The 12,106-nt window shown below is 38.5% G+C and overlaps 1 protein-coding gene across 4 annotated transcripts in view; it reads right to left on the reverse strand.

The window, feature by feature from the left end:
- Positions 1–12,106, reverse strand: part of LOC136877022 (mitochondrial ribosome-associated GTPase 2) — a 172,074-nt gene that overhangs the window by 23,380 nt on the left and 136,588 nt on the right. The gene's annotated exons all lie outside the window — the stretch shown is intronic.

A 12,106-nucleotide genomic window follows, 5' to 3' on the forward strand; every position in this document is an offset into this window, starting at 1 on the left:
TTCCTGTATTCACCTTTATCTTTTTGCTCTTCCTTTTTCTCTCTCTGTCTGGCTTTCTTCTTACCCTACATTACAAGACTGAAGAGCTTGCAAGATAGCTCTTCAATGAATATTGTTACCTGCCCTCCTGATGAAGCTAGGAATCAGAAACAAGCTCATTAGAGTCTGAGAAGAGCTAGATGTAGAAGAACAGGGGCTGAAAAGAGAGGGCTAATCTATCCGAAGACAAGTGTTTGAACATGTAGAGATTATCCTTTTCATTTTGTGTTTCCATATTTGAACTTGTAACTTCTTTCTGTGGCTCCCTCTTCCAACATTGATTTGACATTGTATTTATCTTATTACGTGTTCCAAATGGTTATCGGGTGAAGCACTACAAATAGCAGAAGAAAGAAGGAATGCAAAAATCAAAGGGGAGAAATCGAAGGAGTCTAAATTAAATACAGAGTTTCAGAAAACTAGCTAGCTAGCTAGCTAGCTTCTTTTCTTCGAGCTTCATCTTCCCTGCGGCCCTAGAACACGTTCGCCTGACATGTAGTTACACATGCTGCCTGCAAAGAGTATGTCGACAAAACAATCCTAAACTAAGACGTGTAGCAGATAAAATCTGCTTCGTAAAGTTATGCTGTGTGTGTGTTTTTTGTTTTTTATTACCTAGTGCTTCAGCTGCTCGGAAGATAGCAGCACTTGTTGTTGGTACAATAAAACGAAAACTGAGTGACAAAGACAGTAAAATAAACAAAGGATAAAAATGTATATATATATATTAAAATAAATATGAATTGTCAAAACATATTACAGGTGTTGTTTAATCCTACAGCATGTCCTAGTGACTTAGAAGAAAGGAGAGGTAGAGGATAAAAAAACACACATAAGATTTAAAGTACATCCTCTTTATTAATCCATGAATTAAAGCTGTTATTAAAATCAAGCCATTTAACATACAGTTTATTCCCATGACGCCGAATAACACGTTCAACCAAATAGTGATCAGGATATTTTGTTTTCTGCAGTTCTTTGATATAGAATCCTCCTTCAATAGGCTGTCCTCTGAGATCGCGAAGTAAATATGTAACTGGATTAGTAAGCTTAACACTCCTGATTTGAAAAATTTCGGTGCTCCAGTTAGGTGTGTATCCTTTTGCAAAGATAAACTTGTGTTTGCTGATGCGAACAAAATCACCTTCTTTAAAGCGATGGCGACGTGGATCAGCTGTTTTAATTACAAGATGAATAGCATCTATATGAGGTGTATTCCTTGTAACAAGACATGGCTTTGTTCCGATAGTGCGATGAGGTGTATCGTTGTAGGTAGATAAAAGTCTAGGTAGCAGATCAATCCAACAATATGAACCTTGTGCTGTAAATTCTCACTACATCATTGTTTTGAGTGTACGATTAAAGCGTTCTACAACACTTGCCTTGAGATTGCTGAACGTAGAGTAGTGTTGAATGCCAAGTAACTTGAGGTAAGAAGAAAAATCCTTGTTGTAAAACTCTTTACCTTGATCAGTTTGAAGAAGCCTTGGGCAGCGTTTCAATTCTTCAACAATATGTTTAAATGCTTCTTTAACTTGAGCTCCTGTTTTAGAACGCACGGGTTGTGCAAAAGCAAACTTCGAGTACACATCGATAACAGTAAGTAGATACTTATACCCCTTATTACTAGAGGCATATGGAATTATTTCTACTAAGTCTGCTTGCCTGAGGTCATCTTTTCCTCGTGTAATAACGCGTCTGCGACAGTAGGTGCGACGTGCTGGTTTATGTAACTCATGTGCGATATTCACCTTTACAGGTAAGATCTTCTCTTAACGAGCCATTACAAAATAATACAGGCATGTCGTAATTCTCTTTCTATTTCTAGAATTTCTGATTTGTGACCTGTGTGACCAGCATCTTGCGATGCTCTTAAAAGTTGTAGTCGTTCAACGAGTAAGTTTGGGTCATTCCAGTATCTTACATCCACATACGGCAACAAAGGCTTGTAGATAACATCAAGACTACGTGCAGTCGGAAACAGCTTAGAAATAAACTCACAATACTTGTAACTCTTATTTGCATTTACAGCTTCTGTTCTCTTGTAATTACGTCGTGTTGCAACAGTAGCAAAAAGTATTGCTTTATATTTTTTAAGATCATCTTGTAAAATTATATCCTTGTCAGGTATTCGTGAGAAAAGAAGTTCTGAGAGTCCTTTCGTAGGTTTATAGGTAACACCTTTTACAATGAGTTTGTTGTTATTAATCTTAACATTTGAATTTCCTCCAGAAACAGTCATCTTCATAGCGAATACCGTACGTAGCGTCAGTTTGTCCTGTAAAAAGTTTTTCTATATAAGGTGCAAAGAGAGATCCATAGGTATCTTGAATAAAAGTTCTAAACTGATTGCGCTACTCTGGTGTTATCATAACCTCAGACAAAGATGGTAGATTTTGCGTCGATGTAGTAGGTGTTTCAGCAATAACATCTGTAGTTAAAAACTCAACACGCTTAGATGGTGATGTATCATTAAGTTCTTCTTCCTTATCTTCCTCTTCCTCTTCTTGATCTACATCCTGCTTCTTCTCTTCCGTATCTTGTTCATGCTTTTCTTCTTCTTCATGCTTCTCTTTATGATATAATGTTTGCATAGAAGCAAAACTTGAAGTAGACTGCGGTAATGAAGTAGAATTATAAATTTCTTTGAGTGGTGTACTTAGTTGTGTTTTTAAAAATAAATCCGTGTCTGCTTGAATACGTTTAAGCTCTTAAAATTTCCGTCGAATATTGTTTCAAGCTTGGATGATATGTTTTGTAATCTCCTTGCTAGATGTTAACATGATGATGGTTTTTAATCAAGTAGTTACTGTAATTTTGTGTTAATGCATATAAAATGATCGAAACCCATGTGATATCGTCCATGCTGAACATCACTTTCTTTATCAATAACTAAAAAGCTGTATCGGTGTAATGACCAACATTTAGCACACATACGTTTAAAGTCATTGAATATCATATCAGTGTTAACATGATCGTTATACACATGTCGCATGTTGCGCTCATCTTGCCGAAAAAGCACAATAACATTTGCATTGTCGCATATCAACTGCTTAGGCACATGAGAATAGGTCTGTCACAAATAGATGCAATCAACATATTTATGCCGTCCCATACTAAAGAATGCACGAATAATGTTTTGCTGTTCTGTTGCGACATCATCAAAGATCATAAGAGAATTAGGAAGCACATCGTCTGGTGATGGTACTTGCTCATGCGAATTAAATTTAAAATATCTTATTCCATCTTTAACTAGATCGTGCATTACAGTTTGTGGAATAGTATATAGCAGTTGATAGAGTGACTTTGCAAAAACGTAAATATTCTCGAAGCGTATACCATTTACAGAAGTAATAAGTGTAAGTAAAAGATTTGTTTTCCCGCATCCCGATGTCCTGATATAATACATCGAACAGTAAAAGGAAACAACGTTCCATGACGTTTTCTTGTAGTTGTGCTAGAACTAGGTAAGAGATGTGGTACAATGTCGGTAACAGGTAGTGTGTCTTGCTGCTTTATAATCTTCATGATAACTGAATCATAAAGTAGGTAATAGTAATATATATATATATTAAACGAAACAAGAGGTAACGGTTAGTTTATGATTTGCTCTTGACCAGTAAAGTCGTGTACAGCATGGTGAAACAACGATATCCAAACGACATGAAGAAGAAGAAAGCAAAAACTGTTGGATGGAAAGATGTTATAAAGGCTGCGCAAAAAGCTATTCGAGGTGAATACAATCCTCGTGTAGCTATTACTAAGGCATTACGCGCAGCAAGAGCGAGAATTTCTCCAAAGTGCAGAGCAATATTTAGTAAACGTGCACGAATTATTCCTGTACCAAAACGAGGAGGATTTCTTCCTGTGCTGTTTGCTGGCCTAGCAGCTCTAGGGTCATTGCTAGGTGGTGCTAGTGCTGTAGCGAGAACTGTTAAAGCTGTAGAAGAAGCGAAACAACAGTTGAAAGAGAATGAACGTCATAACAAGACGATGGAGGCAATTGCATTACGAGGCAAAGGTGTGCACATGAAGCTAGCACCATACAAGAAAGGGCTTGGTATCTACATTTCTCCAAAAAACGTCTACTGAATGCACTGCCACATCGAGCTCTAACACATGATGAAGTTTTTACGTTTGCTAAACAACTAGGAATTCATTATTTTTAAGGTGTGTATATGCGCGATCAACTACCAGCGCGCCCACGTGAACGTGAAAGTGCTGTTATTAACTTGGACAACAGTCGTGAACCTGGAAATCATTACGTTGCTTATGTAAAACTTAAATCTAAAGTATGGTATTTTGATAGCTATGGAGACTTACCTCCTCCTTTTGAGCTCATACGTTATTTCAGAAGCAGTGCATCATTGTTTACAATAAAAACCGTGTGCAGAACTTTAATACATGCATGTGCGGACGATTATGTCTTATGTTCTTATATCAAACCCAGACAGTAAAGAAAGAGCATTAGTGTCTACGTGATGACGAACAGTGAAAGAACGTTTGCTGTACATGGAGAAGGACCTGAAACAACCCTCTATTTTAATCCACCAATCGAACTTGGTTATCAGCCGCATAGTCTTGGACTAGTATCGTTTGAAAGCTACAATAAAATCTATAATGTGCGTGATGCGGTAAACAAGTTCTATTACGATGAGTATGTGCTAACACTACCCTCAGGTAGTTATTCAGTAGACGATATTCATGACTATATTGAAAGTACGTTAATTGATCAGATTGGAGAAGATAGTTTTAGTAATCATAATTACAAGTTCTCAATCACTATAAGCAACATTACACATAAATGTGTTATTGAATCATCATTTAAGATTGACTTCAAATCACAACCTGATTCGATTGGACCATTGCTTGGATTTTCATCGAGGGAGCTCCTACCGAACGTACATTACGAGTCTGATCAACCTATAACACTCTTCGATGATTATCATGTGAACATTTCTTGTAATATCATTACAGACTTAAATAGTAATCTATAACCTTCGCACGTCCTGCATGACTTTATTGTTACAGAGGAATGTGGATATACTATTTGTGAGAAACCAGCAGTAGTTCTTTATCATCCTGTGTCTGTAAAACACATTAGCAACATTACTCTTAGACTTGTGAATAAACATAATCAGCTTATTCATTTAGATCGGCACACGTACGTAGCTTACAAACTACAACTCAAACCAGTATGAAAAACATCTATAAAACACGGTGTACATTCCGAAGACATGCTACATGTGTGCAGAGACTCATAGAGTTAACAGATACACATAAACAGATACTCCAAGACTTAGGATATACGCTACTACAACAGAATGGAAGAAATGCTAGACATTACGAATACAGTAGAAACTCGTGAAGGTGTAGTACGAAGTGAGCTTCATTCCTATCAACCTTTTACGGTTGGATTAAATAACAACGATGAAATTCATTTTATTATTAATCAGCAAGATGTATACATCTTACCACACGAAAGCTACCTCTATATTGAAGGACGACTAGAAAAGTCGGATGGAAGTGGACCAAGCACATCACAATTAAACAACCATGCTCTAGCTTTGCTCTTTTCTGAAGCGCGATATGAAGTAAATAATGTTGAAATAGATCGAACAAAGAATGTTGGTATTACAAGTGCAATGAAACTATACCCTTCTTTCTGTGATGAAGAAAGTAATCTTTTGAGGATGGCAGGATGGTGTCCAAGAACTACTAACAACTGGATGATTAATATTTCTGGCTTCACAGAAGACTTTACACGTATTAGAATCAACGCAAAACAAGAGCTTATTCTAATCCGTGATCGAAGTTATTACAATTCTCTTAAAGCAGTAGAAACACCAGTGGAATCGAAAATTACACTTCATGGTATACTGTGGAGGATTCCACATGTAACCTTATCTGATCGTGAAAAACTTTGATTGCTCAAGATTGTAGAAAATGATACACCATTACCTATACATTTTTGAAGTTGGGAATTGCATGAATATCCTGTGTTACCACCTACAAACAAGCATAGCTGGGCCGTTAAAACACGTATTACTGAGAAGCCCTTGTATATTATTTTTGGATTTCAAACTAATCATAAATTCAATCACGAAAAAGATTGCTCACTGTTTAATCACTGTAAATTAAGACACGTTAGACTATACCTCAATGGAATTACATATCCCTACGAAAACATAGACATTAACTTTGAGAAAAATAAGTTTGGGATGCTCTATGACATGTTTTGTAAATTTCAATCATCGTATTATCAGAAAGAAGATCGTCCGCTATTTACACCTCAAGAATTTAAAAATAAAGCACCAATTGTAGTTATAGACTGCTCTTATCATGAAGAATCTATAAAAGAATCTCCAGTTGATATTCGTTTAGAATTTGAAACATCTGAAAACATTCCTGCTAACACAGCAGCCTATTGTCTTATTATTCATATAAGTGATGTTACTTACCATCCGCTAACGAATATTGTTATGAGACTATAAATAAGGATAGCTCTTTATCATTAACATTAGTGTGTGCTTCGACATCGTACGCTATGGAACAAAACTGAAAATGTGCGTGCTGTTTGCATGCTCATACGCAACATCTTATTTATCTCACAGGAGTAAGTGAGGCTATTAAGATGTTCTATAAACATAGAACGTCAATGCCGAAACATCTTATTCAATACTTACCACCAGGATTTTTATCTACGTACGCTGCCTCTTACGTACATAATTTTTGGGACATCCTTCCTCTACACAGTAAGATGTCGATCGAAGTAGCTTTATGCAGAACTTGTCAACGACATTACAAGCATTGAGGAGAAAATGGTGATGATGATTGGGATGGACCAAATCCAATGATTGAACACTGTACACAGTGTATGAATGAACTTTCTCTAGTACCTCATGATGATGATGATTCAGAAAAGGAATAACAACAAGGTAAGAAGTGTATAATCTTCTCTGTAAAGCATAACATACTTAGTATAATATATTTCAAAATGTTTTGTTTAATTTGAATGCTGCAGGAGGCATTTCAGAAGCAGCAAAACGTTAAGAAGCATACCAACCTTGTCAGCAGCAAAACAAACACTGTTGTAGTGCATTGTAAATAAATACTTGATCGCATTCAAAATGTTGTACTTATTGCATGCCTCACACCTACTTACTCTTAAGAAAACGATCAAGTCTAAACATGCACAATGACGTCATCACTGCAGCACGTGCTTACTCTAGCTATCCCGATGCATGTTTAAACTCGTTCGATAAAGCTATGCCTTAACAGAGGAAGAGGCTATAACAGCCACCGCCATCTTGTGTAGTAGCCTCTAAGTGCTAATTAGCGATGTAGTAGCCGCAAAGATAGCAGCACGGTACTCTGTTGAATAAAGATAGCTGCTGTCAAAAAAGCACGTAGAATTTTTTAAAATTGTCTGCCACCACATTTCAAAGGTAAGTAGCTAAAGAGTGCAGCACCGAGGTAAGCGATGTAAGATAGCAGTAGCTAAAGATGGTAGCACAGTGCTGTGTTGATTAAAGATGGCAGCTTGTCAAATAAAATTTTTCTAATTATCTGCCACCACATTTCGAAGGTAAGTAGCTAAAGAGGGCAGCACTGAGTTTTGCGATGCAAGATGGAGGATGACAGCTGTTAAAAAAAATCACGTATTTTAAATTATCAGCAGCGTCGTAAAGGGGGCAGCACTACGGTATCGATGCAATATGGCAGATGACAGCTGTCATGTGGAATTGCCCGCCACCACATTTCAAAGGTAAGTAGCTAAAGAGGGCAGCACGATGCTCTGTTGATTAAAGATGGTTGTTGTCAAATAGAATTTTTCAAATTGTCCGCCACCACATTTCAAAGGTAAGTAGCTAAAGAGTGCAGCACTGAGGTTTACAATGCAAGATGGCGGATAACAGCTTGTCAAATAGAATTTTTCAAATAGTCCGCCACCACATGTTAAAGGTAAGTAGCTAAAGAGGGCAGCACTAAGGTTAGCGATGCAAGATGGCGGATAACAGCTGTTACGTAGAAACTACCCACTACTACGATAAAGATAGCAGCACGGTGCTCTGTTTATTAAAGATGGTAGCATGTCAAATAGAATTTTTTTTAAATTGCCGCCACCACATTTCAAAGGTAAGTAGCTAAAGAGAGCAGCACGATGCTCTGTTGATTAAAGATGGCAGCTTGTCAAATAGAATTTTTCAAAAAGCCCTCCTCAAAGGTATGTAGCTAAAGAGGGCAGCACGGTGCTCTGTAAATTAAAGATGGCTGCTGTTTTTCCGCTACTACAATAAAGATAGCAGCATGGTGCTCTGTTGATTAAAGATGGCCGCTGGATACAATTTTAAATTGACGCCACCATATTTCAAAGATATGTAGCAAAAGATGGCAGCATGCTGCTTTGTTGATTAAAGATGGCAGCTTGTCAAATAGGATTTTTCAAAAAGCCCTCCTCAAAGGTATGTAGCTAAAGAGGGCAGCACGGTGCTCTGTAAATTAAAGATGGCTGCTGTTTTCCCGCTAGTATGATAAAGATAGCAGCACGGTGCTCTCTTGATTAAAGATGGCTGCTGGATACAATTTTAAATTTCCGCCACCACATTTCAAAGGTATGTAGCTAAAGAGGGCAGCATGGTGCTCTGTCTGTTAAAGATGGCTGCTGTCAAAAAGCATTTTCCAAATTGCCGCCACCACTTTTCAAAGGTATGTAGCTAAAGAGTGCTGCACTGAGGTTTGTGATGCAAGATGGTGGTTGACAGCTGTCAAAAAAGCATGTGAGTTTGTTTCTAAACAAGAGCATGTGGAATTTTTCAAATTGCCGCCACCATGTTTCAAAGGTATGTAGCTAAAGAGGGCAGCACGGTTCTCTCTTGATTAAAGATGGCTGCTGTCACGTGGAATTGCCTGCCACCACATTTCAAAGGTATGTAGCTAAAGAGTGCAGCACTGTGCTCTGCCGATTAAAGATGGCTGCTGTCAAAAAGCATTTTTCAAATTATCTGCCCCACATTTCAAAGATATGTAGCTAAAGATAGCAGCACGGTGCTCTGTTGATTAAGGATGGCGGATGACAGCTGTCAAAAAAGCACGTGGCTTTGTTTACCGATTCAAATCTCGCGCTAGTAAGGTTAAGTTGGCACCATTGAGGTTTAGGCCCGTCAAGATGGTAGCGGTGAGGTTAGCGATACGTTGTTGTTGATGATAGCTGTCAAAAAGCACGTGGCTGTCAAAAAAGCACGTGGATTTGTTTACCGATTCAGATCTCACACTAGTAAGGTTAAATTGGCAGCATTGAGGTTTAGGCCCATCAACATGGCAGCAGTGAGGTTAGCGATGCGTTGTTGTCGATGACAGGTGTCAAAAAGCACGTGGCTTTGTTTACCAATTCAAATTTTCCGCGCTCCCCTCGGGTGGTGGCTGTGGAGCGGGCCCCTGGGACGGCCCCTCGGGTGGTGGCGGTGGAGCGGGCCCCTGGGAAGGCCCCTCGGGTGGTGACGGTGGAGCGGGCCCCTGGGTGCCCTGCGGCGGTGGCCGCCGCCGAACTGTCCAATATATCTACTTGTACTACTGCACAACACACTTTTACATGCTGAGGAAGATGACAAACAGAAGAAAGATGTTAAAGAAAACCAAGTGCCCATAAACCTTTGTGTCGAATCTCGGCATTCATCTGCTTCTCTCAATGTGAGCTTGGCGAAAGAAATAACATCACAAATACTTTTGTCAACAGCTTTAATTGACGTGAAAGATGCTCATGGAAGAAGAATGACAATCCAAGCTTTATTGGATTGTATTGAAAAGGTGGAATAGAAAAATAAAAAATACAAATTTGTATGCAAATTATAGCAAATTTCAATACGGATCTAAACATGAGAATAGTTACACATAATCTGGGATATCAGCCGAATCTAATAAAAGAAGGTCTGTATAAGAAGCTTGGTTTACCGAACATCAAGACAAACACACAAATCATTGGAGTAGATTGTTCCAAAGAGGAAACAAAGCGATTTCAAGAGTACACCTCACTCAAGGAATGAGAGATTTCAGGTGGAAGCAGAATTTCTGGTTTGCCAGCTATAACAGGACGATTGCCACAGTTGGAGATCAAGAAGGGCAAGATTATTATTCCGAAGGATATTCGCTTGGCAGACCCCAAATTCAACAACCTTGGAGACATAGACATATTGATTGGAGCAGGACTTCAATGGAAAATAGTCATAGATCCACCCAAGAATGAAGCTGAAGGACAACCTACTCTACAAAACACCTGATTAGGCTGGATTATAGGTGGTGAAGTTTTTGAGAACAAACAAGGATCAACATCTATATGCATGAAAATTAGCAATCAACAATTATCAAATCAGATGGAAAAATTCTGGAAACAAGAAGCAATTCCGGAGATTCAGCATTACACATCAGCAAAAAGAATACAGTATGTGAAAGACAGTTCACGGACACTGTTTCGAGAGATACGAGTAGATTCATTGTAAGGCTTCCTACCAAGCCTTATGTCATCCTTGGAGGATCAAGAAAACATGCACTAAACAGGCTAGATTCATTAGTCAAGAGATTAAGCAGACACTCCGAACTGAAGACTGTTTATGCAGATTTCATGGATGAATATGAAAAATTAGGACATATGGGCTTGATTGAAACAAACCAAAGTCAAGATGTACCAAATTCATATTTCATACCCCATCAACCAGTGGTACATCCAGATAGTGACACCAAAAAGGTCAGAGTGGTATTTGATGCCTCGGGGGAAACATTACTCTGGATATCACTCAATGACAAGCTCGTGACAGGACCTAATTTACAGCAAGATCTTTTTCACATTGTACTTAGATTTCGCAGCCATAAGTACGTCATGATGGCAGATGTGGAAAAGATGTTTAGGCAAATTCTCATCCACCCTAAATATCGAACATTACAGCAGATTTTGTGGAAAGAGGAATCTTCAGCCCCTGTGAGGATTTATCAGTTGCATACAGTAACATATGAGACAGTATCAGCACCTTACCATGCCATGATATGTCCAAATGAATTGGCTACTCTTCATGAAAATGAATTTCCCGCAGCAACAAAGGCTATTCACAATGATTTTTATATGGATGACTGCTTAAGTAGAGGAGACATTCTAGAAGATGTGATCAGGCTATGGCGGCAAATACAAGATATTCTCAAGAGTGGTGGAATGCATTTGAGGAAATGGAGGTCGAACAGCAAACAGATCTTTTAGGATTTTGAGAGTAAAAGCCTCGAAGGGACAAAGGTGAAGCTAGTAAGACTCTTGGACTCCTTTGGGACTCAGCACAAGATTGCCTTCAGTTTCAAGTTGAGCTGGTAAAGCAGTCACCAAGATCCAAAACCAAAAGAGAAGTAGCCTCCAAAATTGCACAGATTTTCGATCCACTAGGACTCGTGGGTCCAGTACTGATCAAAGGGAAGTTGTTGAAGCAACACTTACGGGTGGATGGATTTGAATGGGATCAGCCATTGTCCCCAGAACACCTTCAGATTTTGAACGAGTACTATATGTCATTAGACAGACTGAACAACATTGTCCCCAGAGCACCTTCAGATTTTGAACGAGTACTATACATCATTAGAAATACTGAACATCAGAATCATGAGAAGCATAAATCCTGGAAATCGCTCTGGCTCTTTTGATTTGAATGGATTCAGTGATGCTTCAGAGAAGGCTTTTGGAGCCTGAATTTATGCAGTTTGTCAAACACAAAGTGGTCTTTTACATTTCCAATTTACTTTGTGCGAAGACGAAAGTAGCTCCTTTAAAAACCATTTCATTGCCAAGACTCAAACTAGAGTCTTCTTCTTGCACAACTCATCAAAACAATAGTGAGTGCTTTGAAAGAAAAAATTGACCAGATCAGATTATGGAGTAAAAGTACAATTGTTTTGGGATGGATCAACACTGAGTCAAGGCTGCTGAAGACATTTGTGGCAAACAGGATTGCAAAGATTCAAGAAACCACTGATGCAATCACCTGGAAGCATGTTCCTTTGACTGAAAATCCAGCTGATCTTCTCTTAAGAGGAA

The sequence above is a fragment of the Anabrus simplex genome, chromosome 7 (genome assembly GCF_040414725.1).
Source record: "Anabrus simplex isolate iqAnaSimp1 chromosome 7, ASM4041472v1, whole genome shotgun sequence".
In the NCBI taxonomy this organism is placed as follows: domain Eukaryota; kingdom Metazoa; phylum Arthropoda; class Insecta; order Orthoptera; family Tettigoniidae; genus Anabrus; species Anabrus simplex.